The following is an 18,425-nucleotide window of genomic DNA, read 5'->3' as shown; positions in this document are numbered from 1 at the left end:
GGCTCCTGTCTGACCTCCATCCTCCCTAGCATGGAAGTCATCGATCTCATCTGTGCCCCAAGATCTGAAGTCTCTGGAACTGCATGAGAGGGGCCACCTGCCTCGAAGTGCGATGAAGGAAACTCATGATGCACTGGCCCAGCCTCGTGCATCTCTGTATCGTCTCCGGCCTGATCATCACTATCAGGACCGATATCCTCTCCTCCATCCTCTGACTCCTGATCCTCATCCTCTGTCTCCTCATCATCCTCACCCTCCTGACCAGGAGATCTCTCAGTCTGCTGCGGTCTCATCCGACGAATTGTCCGAGTCCCGATGACATATCCCTGTGAACCAGTGTCCACCTGGGTGTATCCTCGAAACTCACCCCGAAATGCCTGAAGATCAAGGTCAGTAGCCTCCCATAGCAAAGGTTCCGCATGCTAGGCCGCAGAACCAAGTCCAGCATGACCTGCTGAATGATGTAAGAGAGATCGATCTCGAAGCCCATGTAGATGCGGTAAATGACTAAGGCCTCCATCACTGTGACCCGATGGTGATGTCCGGCTTTCAGCATAATGTTTCGGCCGACTATGCGGTCGATAATCCGTGCAGAATCTGTCATCCGTCCGCTGGTCCACGGAGTGAAGCATCGACGACTATCCCATAGTGTAGAGCATATCTCGCGTAGCTCGTACGGCATCAGATAGCTGTCCAAATCTGCTCCCGCAAGTATCCACACACACTGCTGTGGATAGTAAGGAACCTGCAAGATCTCAGCCAGTGATCGGGTGGAAAAGCGAATCGAGTCGGGAAGACCACTGCTCCCGAGGACAAGTCTAAGTGGATGTCCTTGACCTCGAGCCTCCTCTGTGTAAGTAAGGTTGCTGAAGAACAACCTCACTAGCTCCGGGTATACCGGCAGATCCTCAGTGAAGAGATGTGTCCACTGCAACGCGTCGAATCTCTGCCGAATCCTAAAGACTCTGAGCTGGCATAGGTGAAGCAGACGTCCCAGCTCGATGTTGCAGTAACTGAAGTATGCCTCGTACAAACACTCGGCCTGAGGTGTGTCGAACATGTCCAGTCTCCGAACCTCCTGTCTAGGCCCTGAAGGAACCTGACCTCTGCCCCTAAGTGCCCCTACAATACGACCACGACCTCTACCTCGTCCTCGCCCTCCCCTCTGCATAGTGTGTATCTGTGAAAGAGACAAGAGACATTTCCAGTTAGTGCTACTTTAAGATTTAAGCCAAAAGGGTATTTTCGTAGTTTTTCGAAAAATTTCAAATTTGGGGAAAATTTGATTTGAACATACTAGCATGTGCGCAATACTTGGAATTTCATGTCTATGAAATTTGTTTGAAGAAAATCGATCGAAAACTTGAATTAAAGCGAAAAATTCAGCAAGAAGGAAAATTTGGGGATTTTGCAATTTAGGTCAAAATTGGATTTTTGAAAAGTTGAAATTGGTTAATCAAATTTTATGGACCTATCTACAATATCATCTTGAGCATGTAGCATTTGATTTCATGTGGAAATTTCAAGCGGTTTGTGAGAAAACGAAAATTTTCTAAAGTTAACAATTTTGGTACGAAAACGTTGCGAGATGAACACCAATATGTTAGAACTTATTGTCTATGCATGGCATTGTGTTTGAAACCTAAGGAATATGTTTCTAAGTATTCCTAATCATGATTTCTAGCATTGGATACAAAAAACATGGTTTTGTTGAAATGCAAGCATGAGAAGATGAAAATGGAAGAAAGAATGAAAGATTTACCTTGTTTGTGATGGTTGTGTGTTGAAGTGTTGTTGTTGAAGCACCAAAACACCTCAAGAGCACTTGGAAGAACCTTTGGAGACTTTCCCTAGAGATCTCTCACCTTTGAAAGAGGATAAAATGAAGTTGGAATGTGGAAATGAGGCTTATAATGCGAATTTTCGTATTCTGTCTTGATTGGTCAACTCATTGGTCGACTGGGTCAGTCGACCAATCACTCGACCAATGGACACAGAGACCTCATTTTCTGCTGAATTTTTTTTGGAAAATGTGACTTTTGCCTTATGGATTATTGTTTGATGACTATATGGATATATTTAAGCATGATTTAAGTTTTCAAATCATTTGGACTTGTGATTTATGTTGAAACTTCGAAATTCGGTATTTTGATGTTCTCAGTTTTTGCAGAATGGTTACTCTGAGAAGTGGGCGTGGTGAATCCAGCTGTCAGGGAGGTGGTGAAATACCTCATGGAGATGGTGAGATACCTAATGTTGATCAGGGTACCCATGAGATACCCGGTGCCCCGAATGTTGGAAGCTTTCGTGATATTGCCAATATTATGGGCAATATGATGCGAGCGACAAGCAGCTCGGTTCAACCGGATGTTGGTGGGTTTCATGACTCCGCATAATGAGACTCGAACTGGTGCTAATGTGAATCCTCATGCCGCAGATCCTGAATGCGGGAGGTTTAGCTAGAACTCCTCATACTCACTTTGATGGAGAGTTTTACGAAGATGCAAGTACCCACTTTCACCTGGAGTTACCAAGGATCCCTTGTTTCCTAACAAGTGGCTTCGTGAGTTGGAGAAGGCTTTCCGACATCTGCAATGCTCGGAAGCTCAGAAGATTCTGTTTGCTGAACAGAAGTTGCAACAAGAAGCTGATGCATGGTGGACCTCCACTCGGCCTTGTTTTGGAAGGTTTGCATGCAGGAGTTGTAACTTGGGAGTTGTTCAAAGAAGCTTTTTGCTTGAATTATTTCCCCGAGGCGATGAAAGATGCGAAGGAAGCTGAGTTTATGGTTCTCACACAAGGATCTTTGTCTGTGTTGGAGTACCAACAGAAGTTTGAGGAGCTTCATTTCTTTGCTCCAGATTCTCTGAAGGTCGATCTCGCCAAAGCGAAGAAGTTCTTCAAAGGACTGCGCCCTACCATTAAAGCTTACCTCACAGTCCAGCCTATAGTGAGCTATGCTCAAGTGGTGCAGAACTCGAAGAAGTTTGAAGAAACAGAGAAGGAAAATGCACGTATGCAAAGGCCCTGGCAGCCAAGGAACCCTGGGTTGGTGGATCGTAATGATCGGCGTTTTGTGAGACATACACCCTACCCCACTCCTACTTTTCAGCCTAGGAGTGTAGGTCAGAACTCGGGTTTTCAGCAGCCCGGCCAGTTTAGACAGTATGGCGGAAACCGACCACCGGTGAGTGCAAGTGCTAGGCACTGTGAATGCGAATCCTAGGCCTTTTGTTCAGAAGCCCCCTGTTGCAGCTACCCCAGTTGGACCCAGCAATCCTGTTTGCTTTTACTGCAAGCAAGCTGGTCATTTCGCTCGTGCCTGTCCGAAGCGGCCTATCTAGCAGCCTACTCCAGTGGTGAAGAGTGCTCCTACTCCTCCCTTTGGTAGAGTGTTCAGTATTTCCAGTGCTGAGCAGGATCCAAGCCATGAAGTGATTACAGGTACATTGTTAGTTGCTTCTATTTCTGCATTTGTCTTATTTGATACGGGTGCATCTCATTCGTTCATGTCATCTGCATTCATCAAGAAGACTGACCTAATCCCTGAGAAGTTTCTAGTTGTTTATTGATTAGTACACCTACTGGTCCTGTTGTGAAACTAGTTAAGGGGTTATCTAAATGTCCTGTGTTGATTGGTGAGAAGAACTTGGAAGCCAATTTTGTACTTCTTGATATGAAGGACTTTGATGTTATTTTGGGAATTGATTGGTTAACAGCCCACAAAGCTGTGTTTCTTTGTTCCTCAAAGAAGATTCAGTTCCATATTTGTGGATGTCCGGTCTTAGAATTTCATGGTGAGAAAAGAAGGGTTTGTAAGAAGGTGCTGTCTGCACTGATGCAAGTCTATGCCCTAGTGGATGATGCTTCATCTGAAGGCAAGGGTAAAGTGGAGAAAAGAGTCGATGAACTCAGGGTTGTCTGTGACTTTGTTGATGTCTTCCCTGATGATCTATCAGGAGTGCCTCCAGACAGGGATGTCGAGTTTTCTATTGATCTCGTCCCTGGTGCCGCTCCGGTATCTAAAGCTCCATATAGGATGGCTCCTACTGAGTTGAAAGAGTTGCAAAACCAGTTGAATGAGCTCATTGATATAGGTTTCGTACAACCTAGTGTATCACCTTGGGGAGCTCCGGTCTTGTTTGTCAAGAAGAAAGACGGTAGTATGCGCCTGTGCATCGACTACCGTGAGTTGAATAAGCTGACTATCAAGAATAGATACCCGCTGCCCATAATTGATGATCTCTTCAATCAGTTAAAAGGTGCAGTTGTGTTCTCAAAGATTGACTTAAGATCCGGATATCACCAATTGAAAGTGAAGTCTAGTGATATCTTCAAGACAGCTTTCCGAACACGGTATGGCCACTATGAGTTTAGGGTCATGCCTTTCGGATTGACCAATGCTCCTGCGGTGTTCGTGGACCTCATGAACCGAGTATTTCACGATGTGCTTGATAAGTTTGTGATTGTTTTCATCGACGACATCTTGATCTATTCGAAGAGCGAAGAAGAGCATGCGAGCCATCTAAGTTTCACTTTGCAAAGATTGCGAGAAAAGAAGTTGTACGCCAAGTTTAGCAAGTGTGATTTCTAGCTTAAGAGAGTAGTATTCCTTGGCCATGTGGTTTCAGCTGAAGGTATTCTTGTCGATCCTGAAAAAGTCCAAGCTGTGGCTGATTGGGAAAGACCGAAGTCGGTAACGGAAATAAGAAGTTTTCTTGGATTGGCGGGTTACTACGGAAGGTTTATTGAGAACTTTTCTCGGTTGGCTGCTCCTATGACTAAGTTAACCAGGAAAGAAGAGAAGTTTGTTTGTTCGACGCTTTGTGAGAAAAATTTCCAAGAGTTGAAAGATAGATTGACAAGTGCCCCGGTTTTGACTATACCTGATAGTTCTGGTGGTATGACAGTTTTTACCGATGCGTCAAAGATTGGATTGGGTTGCGTACTGATGCAACATGGCAAGGTCGTAGCCTATGCTTCTCGGCAATTGAAAGATTATGAGCGGAATTACCCCACTCACGATCTAGAACTTGCCGCTGTTGTCTTTGCTTTGAAGATTTGGAGACATTACCTCTACGGTGAGAAGATTGCCATTTTCACGGATCATAAGAGTTTGAAATACTTCTTTACCCAAAAGGAGTTGAACATGAGACAAAGGAGATGGTTGGAACTAGTCTCTGATTATGATTGTGATATTCAGTATCACCCTAGGAAGGCAAACGTTGTTGTTGATGCTCTTAGTAGGAAGAACCAGAAGAAGACTTTGGATTTGAATGCTTTGAGTTTACCATTGTGGTCTTCTATTGGGAGCTTTGATTTGGAAATTGTCCCTGAGAATTCTGATTTTATTCTTTACGCCATGACGGCAAGATCTGGCCTTAGAGATAAGATTGTTGCTCTGCAGAGATTACGATCAAGAACTTTTGATCAAAGTTGAGAAGATTTCTTCGAATCCTGAGTCGGACCCCGACTTTGGTATATCCATGGATGGTGCTTTATTGTTTAGAGGAAGACTGTGCATGCCTACAAACGAAGAAATTAAAAAGGAAATATTGAAGGAAGCACATCAGTCAGTCTTTACTATACACCCGGGAAGCACCAAGATGTACAAGGACTTGAATGAACATTTTTGGTGGATTGGTTTGAAGGCTGATGTCGATAATTTTGTTGCCAAGTGTGAGACTTGCCAACGTGTGAAAGCCGTTCGTCAACCCCCATCTGGATTACTTCAACCCCTTCCTATTCCTAGTTGGAAGTGGGAGGATATCTCTATGGACTTTGTGACTAGCTTGCCTTGCACAAGTAAAGGCAATGACACCGTGTGGGTGATTGTTGATAGGTTGACCAAATCAGCCCACTTCATTCCTATGAAGATCACTCATACTCTGGATAAGCTAGCAAGGCTTTACGTGGATAATGTGGTTCGTCTGCATGGCGTGCCATTGAGTATTGTTTCTGATCGTGATCCTAGGTTCACCTCAAGGTTTTGGAATAGTTTGCAGAAGGCCTTGGGAACCCAATTGAACTTGAGTACAGCTCATCATCCTCGGTCGATGGACAATCCGAGCGGACAATTCGGACATTGGAAGACATGCTCAGATCTTGTGTGGTGGATATGGGTGGTAATTGGGATGAACACCTAGCTTTGGTTGAGTTTGCCTATAACAACAGTTATCAAGCAACAATAGGCATGGCTCCATTCAAGGCTTTGTATGGCAGTACTTGTAGGACACCTTTGTACTGGACTGAGACAGGTGAAAGAAAAGTCTTAGGTCCTGAGATGATTGAATCTACGAGTGCTATGGTAGATATGATAAGAGAAAGGATTAAGTCTGCCCAGTCAAGACAGAAATCTTATGCCGATAAGAGGAGGACCGATTTGGAATTTCAAGTTGGAGAGAAAGTTTTCCTGAAGGTTTCACCAATGAAGGGCGTGATGAGATTCAATGTTAAGGGAAAGCTTAGCCCTCGTTTCATTGGACCTTTCGAGATTTTGGAAAAGGTTGGACCTGTTGCGTATCGACTAGCATTACCTCCGCCTCTTGCTGGTGTTCACAATGTGTTTCATATTTCGATGCTCCGGAAACACATAGAGAATCCGGAACACATTTTGCAGCAAGCACCTGAAGGACTTAGTGCTGATTTGACCTACGATGAAGAGAAGGCCGAAATCTTAGATAAGAAGGACAAGCAGCTGCGGAATCGCACCATCCCTTTGGTGAAGATTCGGCGGAAGAACCATACCCCTGAAGAAGCTTCTTGGGAGAAGGAAGAAGATATGAAGGAGAAGTTTCCTCACCTCTTTGGAAGCATAGGTACGCTTTCAATTTCGAGGACGAAATTTCTTTAAGGGGGGGAGAATGTGAAACCCAGCCCTAACCTTGACCCGGAAACTTTGTTATTTGTAGGTCCAGTGACCAGAAGTAAAGTAAGAAGTCAGCTTTGGGCCATCCCAGTGGAGGACTTGGTGTCTGGCTTTGAATCCATGAGTGTTGACGATGAGGTTCTATTTATGGAAACTGAATCTTGATGAAGATCGGATTAGTTGATGGACTTGGAGTGCTCTCTATCATGGTTTGAAGGCATTTCTACCTATTAGGTAAGTCACTTGATATGTGTGCAAAACCCCTTTAGGTTTGGATTTGATCTGGGCCTTCAATTCCCTGTTTAGGAGTTGCTGAACTGATTGGTCGACTCATTGGTCGACTGGACCAATCGACCAATCCACTCGACCAATGGGTTCTGTCTTTGGTAATTAGGTCTTGCTTGCTCTATTTAAGTCCAATCTCGAGTCTACTTCGTATTTTCTGCCTCCAAACTCTTTGAAACGAACCAAAGACCTCTGCAAGTCATCTCCCTTACGTCCTTGGTGTTTATCTTGACGGATCTTCGTCAAAACTCTTCCTCTTGCATCAAAGGTATGTCTACACTCTCTTCTTCTTCTCCATCTCTGTTTTTCTTTCCTTTTTGAGTTGAGACAGTAGAGGAGATGCTGCATTCTCTGTTGCAAACATCTCTGGACTTGTCTCTCATGATCTTCCTAAGGATTAATGGCTAATGCAATGATCTTAACCATGATCATTGCAAGCTTTTGAAGGAGTCATGATCAAATCATGATCTTGTCTATGTTCATCTTTTGATTTAAATTCTGATCTTCTTAGATCTACTATATTGATCATGTTAGTAGTCAATTGCTATGTTTCTTTACATGATCCATGATCTATCAATCTCTAGTTGTTTCTCTTCTACCATACCATGCTTTCTTCATGAATCATGACAGTTACATCTATGGTAGGTTTTGTTTCCTTATTTAGATTTATGCTCTTAGGTCTATTTTCTTGAAGATCTAAGTATGCCTTCCATGATATCTTTATCTGAATCAATGATTCATTCTCCTATTGTTCTTGTCTATGATTTCTATCTTGAATTCTTCAAGAACCATGATTGATCTAATTATGGTAACTTTTTGTTTCCTAATTTGTAACTTGAAAACTTGATTCGATTAGTGTTTTGAGGTCCTCTATATGTTAGGATACTACCAATGTAGTTTACCCCTTGTTTAGTACCCTTTTGAACCACCAAATTCGGTTCTTTATTCTTAAAACTCTGATTTTGTAGGCCACTTTGTCTCCATTGGTGCGGATTGGTCGTGCGACGATGAGACCAATCCAATCGACCAATGAGTACAGCAACTCCAGATTTGGTCGGTTTTGGATGTTTTGATATCTTTTCTGTTAGGGATCTTTCCTAATATGTTGTATACACTTGTTTAGGACCTTCTTCTCAAGTTTGTCAAGATCTTACTTGATTTCTTAGGATTCCTTTGCAAATTATAAAAGGTAAGCATGGTTACTTCTTTAACAACATAAATTGCATATCTTAGTTTCTATATTTGAATCTTGTTAATTTATTTCTTTAATTAGATTCTTATAATGTTATACTACTGTGGTACTGTCTTGATATCAGTAGCATTACTTGTTTATATTAAATTGACTCATGTATGATTTACTTACCAGTTATATACAAGTTGATTGTAATTATTGATTTCTTTCCATATATGAAGTTACCATATATGTGATGTTATGAATTGATGCTTGTGTATGCTTAAGTATGGTTTGGAAAGGAGAGGTCCTTTTGACACTTCTGTCCTTGAACTACTACGGGAATATTATGGGATGTTTTCGGAGATGCCCTCTGGACACCTTCCTAAACTGTTGGATGACATATTTAGGACTGTCTAGTAGTGTTTGGCTAGGATGTCCCGTTATGTCAGACCCTAATCGGAGGGGTATTGAGACCGAACGACCCGTGGTAGCAATGGGGATTCATGGGCGCTCAAGACCGGTAACCAACCCGTGAGAGGACAGGAATCACATTGTGAGGGCCATTTATTGGTAGGGTTGCATATGGATAGACTTGGGCTCACGGGCGCTCAAGACCGGTAACCAACCCGTGAGGGGACATGAGAGCTTCCCGTTTACCATATGTGGATAACCAATAGGGTTGATGAGTCTGTGAAATCCAGCCCAAACCTAGCCAGGACACCCTATCTATTTTGGGTGAAGAAAGATTAGTTTAATGTTACATCTTGAAGTTGGACCTTGATTTCAGTGTTCTATCTCCTTCTTCTCTCTTTTCTTCTTCTTACTGTTCTATCTTGATGTTTTGATTGTGGAGAAGGTGTTAAACTACTGTAACTACCTATTCTCTAATCTCCTTATGTCTCAGAGTGAACCCCCAATCACTCTATGCATTCCTTGAAACCACATGGTGAATCTCCTCAATTCTTCACTAATTTTGATCAAGTTTTGGACAGCATGATCATTCTACTGAAGCTTCTTTTCTAATTAATGTTTAACATGTTTGATCTTAGCCTTACTGCTGTTTTAATGTATTTCATCTCTTTGAATCAATTCCCCTTTCTTTCTAGCCATTATATAGCCTTCTATGTTTACCATTGATATAAGCATTCTAGTAAGTTTCTATTTTTGATTCCTCTCATTCTAGGATTAGTATTCTTTTGATTTTCTATTTAGTTATTCTTGCCTCTGATATGTTCTTGATATTCCATTAGAGTGAAGCCTTGTTCTCTTTAATTCTTCCCTTGAATCCATGGTGAGTTTGCTATGAGAACCATGTTGTTTCCAATTTAGAAACTCATGTTCCCAAGTAATAAAGTACTGATTTTTGGACCATGGATGATGCCCAATTCATGCTAGATAGTCTTAGTATGTTTGTGTGAAGTTCCCTTTCGAATTCGGATCAATCGGACTTCAAACGAAGAAGTTATGACCAAAATAGTGCAATCTGTACCTTGCTGTCTCCATTGGTCGACTGATTGGTCGACTGGGCCAGTTGACCAATCCAATCGACCAATGAGATCTGTTTTCCAGATTTAGGTCTTTCTTGCTCTATTTAAGTCCAATCTCGGGATTAGTTCATCTCCTCTGCCTCCTAAGCCTCTGGAACGAGTTAGAACTCCATTCTAATCAATTTCCTTGCATCCTTGGTTGATCCCTCGCAAGAACTCAAGTAATCTTCTTCCTCTTGCATCAAAGGTATGTCTACACTCTCTTCTTCTTCTCCATCTCTGTTTTTCTTTCCTTTTTGGGCTGAGACAGTAGAGAAGATGCTGCATTCTCTGTTGCAAACATCTCTCTACTCATCCCTTATGATCTTCCTAAGGATTAATGGCTAATGCGATGATCTTAACCATGATCATTGCAAGCTTTTGAAGGAATCATGATCTAAATCATGATCTTGTCTTCGTTCATCTTTTGATTCAAATTCTAATCTTCTTAGATCTGTTTTATTGATCATATTAGTAGTAAATCACTGTGTTTTCTTTGCAAGAGCTGTAACCTATCAATCTCTAGTTCTTTCTTCTTGATCATACCATGCTTTTTCCAAGAACCATGACTAATACATTTATGGTAAGTTTTGTTTCCTTATTTAGATTCATGTTCTTCAGTCTTAGATCTATTTTTCTTGAAGATCTATGCATGCTTTTCATGATTTCTTTATCACAATCAATGATCCATCATCCTATCGTTCTTGTCCATGATTGTTGCTATGAATTCTTCAAGAACCATGATTGATCTAATTATGGTAACTTTTTTTTCCTAATTTGTAACTTGAAGACTTAATTTGATTAGTGTTTTGAAGTCCTCTATATACTAGGATATTGTCATAGTAGTTTCCCCCATGTTTGGTACCCTTTTGAACCACCAAATTCGGTTCTTTATTCTTAAAACTCTGATTTTGTAGGCCACTGTCTCTGTTGGTCGACTGATTGGTCGACTGAGACAGTAGACCAATCCAATCGACCAATGAGTACAGCAACTCCAGATTTGGTCTGTTTTGGATGTTTTGATATCTTTCCTTCTAGGTTCTTTCCTAATAAGATATATATACTTGTTTAGGACCTTCTTGCCAACTTTGGGAAGATTCTCCTTGATTCTTAAGATTCCTTTCCAAGTTATATAAGGTAAGGATGGTTACTTCTATAATAGCATAGATTGTGTGATTTTAGTTTCTATATTAGAATCTTTTGGATTTGTTACCATAATTAGATTCTTTTATGAATATATTACTGCTGTGTTTACTTCAATTACAGTAGCATTATTTACTTGCTTTCTTTAGTTTATGAAAGTCTTTATTTGTCAACTGTATATGAGATGAATCTTATTATGGTATATTTTCTATATACTGTAAATGTGTATGATATGATTGATTTGTGATTGTGATTGATTAAGTATGGTTAGGGAAGGAGAGGTGTCCTTTTGACACTTCTGTCCTTGGACAACTACGGGAATATTATGGGATGTTTCCGGAGATGCCCTCTGGACACCTTCCTAAACTGTTGGATGACATATTTAGGACTGTCTAGTAGTGTTTGGCTAGGATGTCCCGTTATGTCAGATCCTAATCAGAGGGGTATTGAGACCAAACGACCCGTGGTAGCAATGGGGATTTGTGGGCGCTCAAGACCGGTAACCAACCCGTGAGAGGACAGGAATCACATTGTGGGGGCCATTTATTGGTAGGGTTGCATATGGATAGACTTGGGCTCACGGGCGCTCAAGACCGGTAACCAACCCGTGAGGGGACGTGAGAGCTTCCCGTTTACCATATGTGGATAACCAATAGGGTTGATGAGTCCGTAGTCAGGGACTATGAGGACTTTAGTGTGAAGGATACCGGAAAGGATCGCCAGGGGCGAGGAATGGACGTATCTGGATCTGACTTGATATAACTAAGTAGAAGACTTGCATTTGGCTAGGCTTTACCCTGACATGCGCCAGTACTTAGACCAATGGTGATGTGAGAGAGCGATGACCTATACCCCCAACCATGGAATGTCCTGAGGGATGCCGGACCCACTACCAAAAGGCGTTGTGTGATGAGACCTTCCCAAGAAGTATGGTGCTATGACTTAAAGCATGTCTGCCAATAGAGACTAGCATACATAGAGTTAGATTCATACATTCATTGTTTGTCTCATACCATATTGCATTTATGTTTGTTTTGAAATCCTGCCATTTATGTTATTATGGATTTAACTGCCTTACTGGGTTTCTTTTGAAACTCACTCCTTTTGTACCATATCTGTTGTTAGACTTCTCTGCAGGTTTGGAATATGATGACGGTCCATATAAGGAAGGGCAAGGTGAAGAAGATGAAGACTGAAGATGAAGAAGAGCCGACTGAAGATGTGGATTAGATTTCTCTTGTTTCTTTTAGACTTATCTTTTACCTTACATGTATTAGCTTAGAGGTTTACTTAGATTTCGATCTACCTTCCGCATATGTTGTGGAGTATATTTCCGCTATACTCTACAGCTGTCTTTTGATTTGGTATCATGTTTTCGCACTCTGATATTCTTAGTGATTCTTTTGAGATCTTTTCTTGAATTTTATTATTAACTTATTAGAATACAATGATTTGTTTTTGCTTTTGATTTGTTATTGTGCTAAATGGATATGATCGTTCCAAAACTTGATCTTTTGGGCTGTGGATCACACTCTCGGGTATGCCAGTTAGGGTACCGGCTGGGAGGATGTGACAGAGTCCGTAGTCAGGGACTATGAGGACTCTAGTGTGAAGGATACAAGAAAGGATCGTCAGGGACGAGGAATGGACGTATCTGAATCTGACTTCATATAACTAAGTAGAAGACTTGCATTTGGCTAGGCTTAACCCTGACATGGCCGGTACTTAGACCAATGGTGATATAAGAGAGTGGTGACCTATACCCCCAGCCATGGAATGTCCCGACGGATGCCGGACCCATTACCAACTGATGATGAGTGAATGAGACTTTCCTAAAGAAGTACGGTGCTATGACTTAAAGCATGTCTGCCAATAGAGACCAACATACATAGAGTTAGATTCATACATTCATTGTTTGTCTCATACCATATTGCATTTATGTTTGTTTTGTAATCCTGCCATTTATGTTATTATAGATTTAACTGCCTTACTGAGTTTCTTTGAAACTCATTCCTTTTTGTACAATGTTTGTTAGACTATTCTACAGGTTCTGAGTATCATGACTGCTCGTATGAAGAAGCGCAAGGAGAAGAGGCATATCTCTAGGAAAGTGATTGCGGTTACGACAATTACACTGAAGATCCCGCGAGTGGTTATGCTCCGTACGATGCCTAGTCCGACCATAGAGTGGAAGCGCCCTTGTGCCATATATGAGATTCAATCTTATAGGGATATTGTCTATAAGATTGAGAACAATTTAGTTACCTTTTGTACCTGCTATTGGGATTAGATTCTATCCTGTTTCTTCTCTTTTAGAACTACTTTTCCGCTGGTTGTAGAGTGGGATTTTGCCTCACTTTACTTATCTGATTTAGACACTCTAATTATATTTAGTACTCTGATTTATATATGATTCATTCTTTCCTTATTTGGATCTATGGTTTATCTTTCGCACATCGATTATTATTGTTCATGATTATGTTATTATTTATGTGGGAGGTTGATTACTCGATACCTGATCTTCGGGCTGTGGATCACACTCTCGGGTATGCCAGTTAGGGTACCGGCTGGGAGGATGTGACAGAAGCCATCAGAACAAGGGAGACCACCATAGATTCTTCCAGTCTCAGGGTTTATAAAGATCTAGAATTTACTAGCTTCCCTACACAAAATATAGAGAAAAAGTGCAAGAACAATATGAACTGCACAAAGCTTAACATGTGCAAAAAAAAAAAAACTAGAACAGTTGCAGAGATAGGGCAAACACCGATAACCTCCACTCACATTGAACGAAGATGAAGAACTGGGTTGCAGACGGCTTCGACTTGCAGAGACAGGGATCCGAGTGACACAAGAGGGCTTCGGCTTGCAGAGACGAGAGAGTTGCAGAGATGACAGAGTTGCAGAGACAGGGATCCACGATCGGTTGCACACACACTTCCAAACAGAGAGAGGCTGCAGAGATGCTTCCAAACGATGAGAGATTGAGAGAGTTGGAAGAGATGAGAGAGACGAGAGAGAATGATGCGAGTCTTGGGAGAGTTGTGAGAGATGAGGGAGACGAGTGAGATCCGAGAGGTAGAACTAGGGCAAGATATGACCGTTGCAATGTCGATTGTAGAGAGATGAGAGTGCAGAGAGACGTTAAGGAGTATGGCAAATAAAGCTTTTTAGGGTTATCGATGAAATTACATCGATAACCCTAAGTACCGTCAACGAGACCCAGTGTGCCCCGCATTTTACAAAGAATCACTTCTGTGCCAGAGAAGCTCCAATTTGGAGCTTCTCTAACACAAGGAAAAAGTGTGCCCATTGCCTGGTTAGGCACACATTTGCTGAACCAGCAGAGAAAATCCGAACCGGTTTACCATACAATATTCTGGTCACTTCTGTGCCAAAACGGGCAAATGGCACAAAATAAGTGTGCCAGAATCATTACCATACAACCCCTTATGCTCCAGTGGCTAGGATTGCTACTATTCGAGTGTTAGTTGCATTGGCATCTATATATAAATTTGTCGTTCACCAAATGGATGTCAAAACAACATTTCTAAATGGTGAATTAGATGAAGAAATTTATATGAAACAACCTGAAGGGTTTGTTGTGAAGGGACAGGAGCACAAGGCTTGTAAGTTAATGAAATCACTATATGTACTCAAACAAGCACCGAAATAGTGGCATAAGAAGTTTGACAAAGTAATACTGTCAAATGGGTTTAAAATACATGAGTTCGACAAATGTGTGTATAGCAAGTTTTCTAGAGGAAAAGGTGTGATAATTTGTTTATATGTTGATGACATACTTATATTTGGTACTGATTTAGAACAAGTAGAAACTACTAAAAAGTATTTGTCTACTAGTTTCGATATGAAAGATATGGGTGAAGCTGATGTCATTTTGGGCATTAGAATAATCAAACATGGTGATAGGTTAATGCTGACACAATCTCATTACATTGAGAAAGTGTTGAAGAAATTCAACCATTTAGATTGTTCACCTGTTATTACACCTTTTGACTCCAGTGTCAAGTTAGTACCAAATGATGGAAGAGTTGTGTCTCAAACAGACTATGCTAGTGCTATTGGTTGTCTAATGTATGCAATGACCAGTACAAGACCAGACATAATATATGCTGTAGGAAAACTTAGTAGGTACACTAGTAACCTTAGTAACCTACACTGGAAAGCTGTCTTTAGAAATTTTAGATACCTAAAGGGAACAACTAGTTATGGCTTAACATACAGTGGGTAGCCTACTACTGTTCTTGAAGGGTTCACAGATGCTAGTTGGATAACAGACAGTGAAGACCACTCATCCACAAGTGGTGGGATATTCACTCTTAGTGGGGGTGCAATATCTTGGGGTTCAAAGAAGGAAACCTGTATTGCTGATTCTACTATGGCAGCAGAGTTCGTGGCGTTAGCTTCTGATAGTAAAGAAGCAAAATGGCTTAGGAATTTATTGATAGAAATTCCAATATGGCCAAAACCCATGCCACCAATATCGCTTCATTGTGATAGTGAAGCAACCTTGGCTAGAGCATATAGCCAGATTTACAATGGAAAGTCAAGACATATTGGACTTAGACATAGTTTAGTGAGGCAGTTGATAGTTGATGGAGCAATTACCATCGATTTTGTAAGATCAAATCAAAATTTGGCAGATCCATTGACAAAAGGTCTTACAAGGGATTTGGTCAAAAATACTGCAAGAGGGATGGGTCTTAAGCCCATTTCCTAAGATCACCAACAGAGGAAACTCGTCTCAATACTTGAGATATCAAATTTGAGTTCAATGAGTAAAGTACTCTGTATGGAGTGGTCTGCAAGCACTAATTATATACCATCCCATAATGTAGTGCTTGGTTCCTGTAATGTAGATGGAGGATGAGCTATATGCTCTTAATAGATCTATAACAGTTCTTGTTGAGGTGTTTATTACGACACTTCTGATAAATCTACCTAAGTGAGTGCATGAAGTGATGCCGCTTCAGTTGAGTTTGGGCTTAGACTCTAAGGCACTCATGATACCGGGATAGAGACACATGGCCTTATCAGTGTCTGCTTATTGAAGAGTATTCGGAGAAGAATTCAAGTGTGTGAGATACGTCCATCTTATCATCATAGAATTATCAGTTCAAAGACTTGTCTACTGTATACTTCTGATTAGCTTTGATGGATTTCACTAAGTGGAGGTTCAACTCTAAGTACACCTACCATTTAAGCATTTGGTTCCTAGTTGTTGTGTACTAATTTTCATTATATTGAAAATAGTGGGGGAATGTTGTATTATTTTTAATATAATAAAATATGTTTCATTTTATTGGATTTGTAAGTGCGGAAAACTTTCCTTAATTTATTTTAGGAAAGTGTTTTATTATATAGTCCCACATTGGAAACTGAGGTGTCGGAATCCAGGTTAATTAATAGGTACCACTTATTAACTTTAATTTATAATAATGAGACACGCCAGTGCGTGTGCAGTGTATGAGTGAGGACGGTATATCGTCCGAGTGCACTCGCGCACGCGTGGCATGGGCTGTTTAGGCGTTTGTGGCACACGCACTGCGAGATCAGATCTGAACCATGTGTTTTGATCAACGGTAGATCTAGGGCGATGAAAGTAGATCCATAAATATAGTTTTGATGGTTCAATATGGACCGTTAGATCGTGCGGCCAAACAATCTGATGGCTCATATTTGAACGTCAGCATTCGTATCCCTACAGAGAGGTGCACCCATACGAACAGAGTCATGAACTATTCAGTAGAGGCACCTCAATGCCTATAAAAACCTTCTAGATTCACAACAGCAAAATATACGAAAATCCCGAAGTCTTCTCTGTTCTTGAGTTTTGCGAGTGCTTAGCAAAACTTGAGAGATTCAACTCGAAGTTGGGCTTCTTTGTATCCTGGGAAACGGTTCGCAGTACCTCATAGCACCTTGATGTGAGGGCGTATTACGTCTTAAGGAAAGCGACGTTGTAACGCGCCTAGAAGTTCCTACTTCCATTCTCTGATCTCTTGTTCCGTTTCTTTTACAGCTTCTTCTCCTATTATTTAACTTACACCCAGATCAAAAAACGACCAACTTCAGCAAGTATTTGGTTACTTTGACAGTGATGGAGATGGGAAACCTACAGAGAGGTGCACCCATACGAACAGAGTCATGAACTGTTCAGTAGAGGCACCTCAATGCCTATAAAAACCTTCTAGATTCACAACAGCAAAATATACGAAAATCCCGAAGTCTTCTCTGTTCTTGAGTTTTGCGAGTGCTTAGCAAAACTTGAGAGATTCAACTCGAAGTTGGGCTTCTTTGTATCTTGGGAAACGGTTCGCAGTACCTCATAGCACCTTGATATGAGGGTGAATTACGTCTTAAGGAAAGCGACGTTGTAACGCGCCTAGAAGTTCCTACTTCCATTCTCTGATCTCTTGTTCCGTTTCTTTTACAGCTTCTTCTCCTATTATTTAACTTACACCCAGATCAAAAAACGACCAACTTCAGCAAGTATTTGGTTACTTTGACAGTGATGGAGATCAGAAAATTTCTGGTGATGAACTCGGCCCTACTTTGCTTCCATTGGAGATTACGTAACCCATGACCAGGCTCAAGGTGGGATCAATGATCTTGATACAGATGGAGATAATTTAATGGATTTTGATGATTTTGCAAAGTTGGTGGAGCGTGATGATCGGAATGGGGAAGATTATGATGACCTTAAAAGTGCATTTGAGATGTTTGAAGTGGAGAAAGGGTCTAGGTGCATTACACCTAAAGGGTTGCAAAGGATGTTCGGTCGGCTTGGAGATGAAAGATACCATGTAGAGTGTAAGGCTATGATTCAGAAATTCGATCTGGATGGTAATTGTGTTCTTGATTTTCATGAATTTAACCTGATGATGGCTTAAATTGTATATTTAATTTCCGTGTGTTTAACATCACCTATGCTTTGTAAGGGAAGCTGGTCCTTCCTTTCCTTTGCTCTAAAATTTGAACAGAATGAACAAGAAGTCTTAATTACTCTCAGTTGAGTCTAATTTTAATTTCTTGCACTTTTTTGGTATCGTAAAGGTCGCAATATGGACCAACATGCTTATTGTTCTTCATGCTGAAGCAACTAATCAACGTTAGTAAAAGGAGATGGAGAGGTTCAGTTGGTTCAAAATCTCGGTTTCGAGGGTGCTTTTGACCAACCAAAAGCTGAGGTCTCGTTCCATCTCAGTCTGTCGGATCAAGATCTTGGTCGAGATTTCGATCTCAATCGTTGATCTCAACGGCATAATTTAGGATCCGACGGTCCAAAATTTCGCTTGACCGTCATGCGCACTAACTGAAGCAATTTCGATGGTATTTAGTCAAAGCTCAGGAATTTTTCTTAACACAGTGGTTTCAGCACCAAATTTACGATTTTTCCATCTGATTT

At 41.1% G+C, this 18,425-nt stretch overlaps 1 pseudogene; it reads left to right on the top strand.

Annotated features, from left to right (window-relative positions):
• The window catches only part of LOC149025449 (putative calcium-binding protein CML41), a 37,458-nt pseudogene extending 19,548 nt beyond the window's left edge, over positions 1 to 17,910 (top strand).
• Positions 17,911 to 18,425: the final 515 nt, after the last annotated feature.

This window comes from Hakea prostrata, chromosome 2 (genome assembly GCF_041222555.1).
Source record: "Hakea prostrata isolate BN-2017 chromosome 2, UWA_Hpros_2, whole genome shotgun sequence".
Classification (NCBI taxonomy): Eukaryota; Viridiplantae; Streptophyta; class Magnoliopsida; order Proteales; family Proteaceae; genus Hakea; species Hakea prostrata.
Note: the sequence above shows the minus strand (reverse complement) of the source record. Positions and strands in the feature narration are given on the sequence as shown.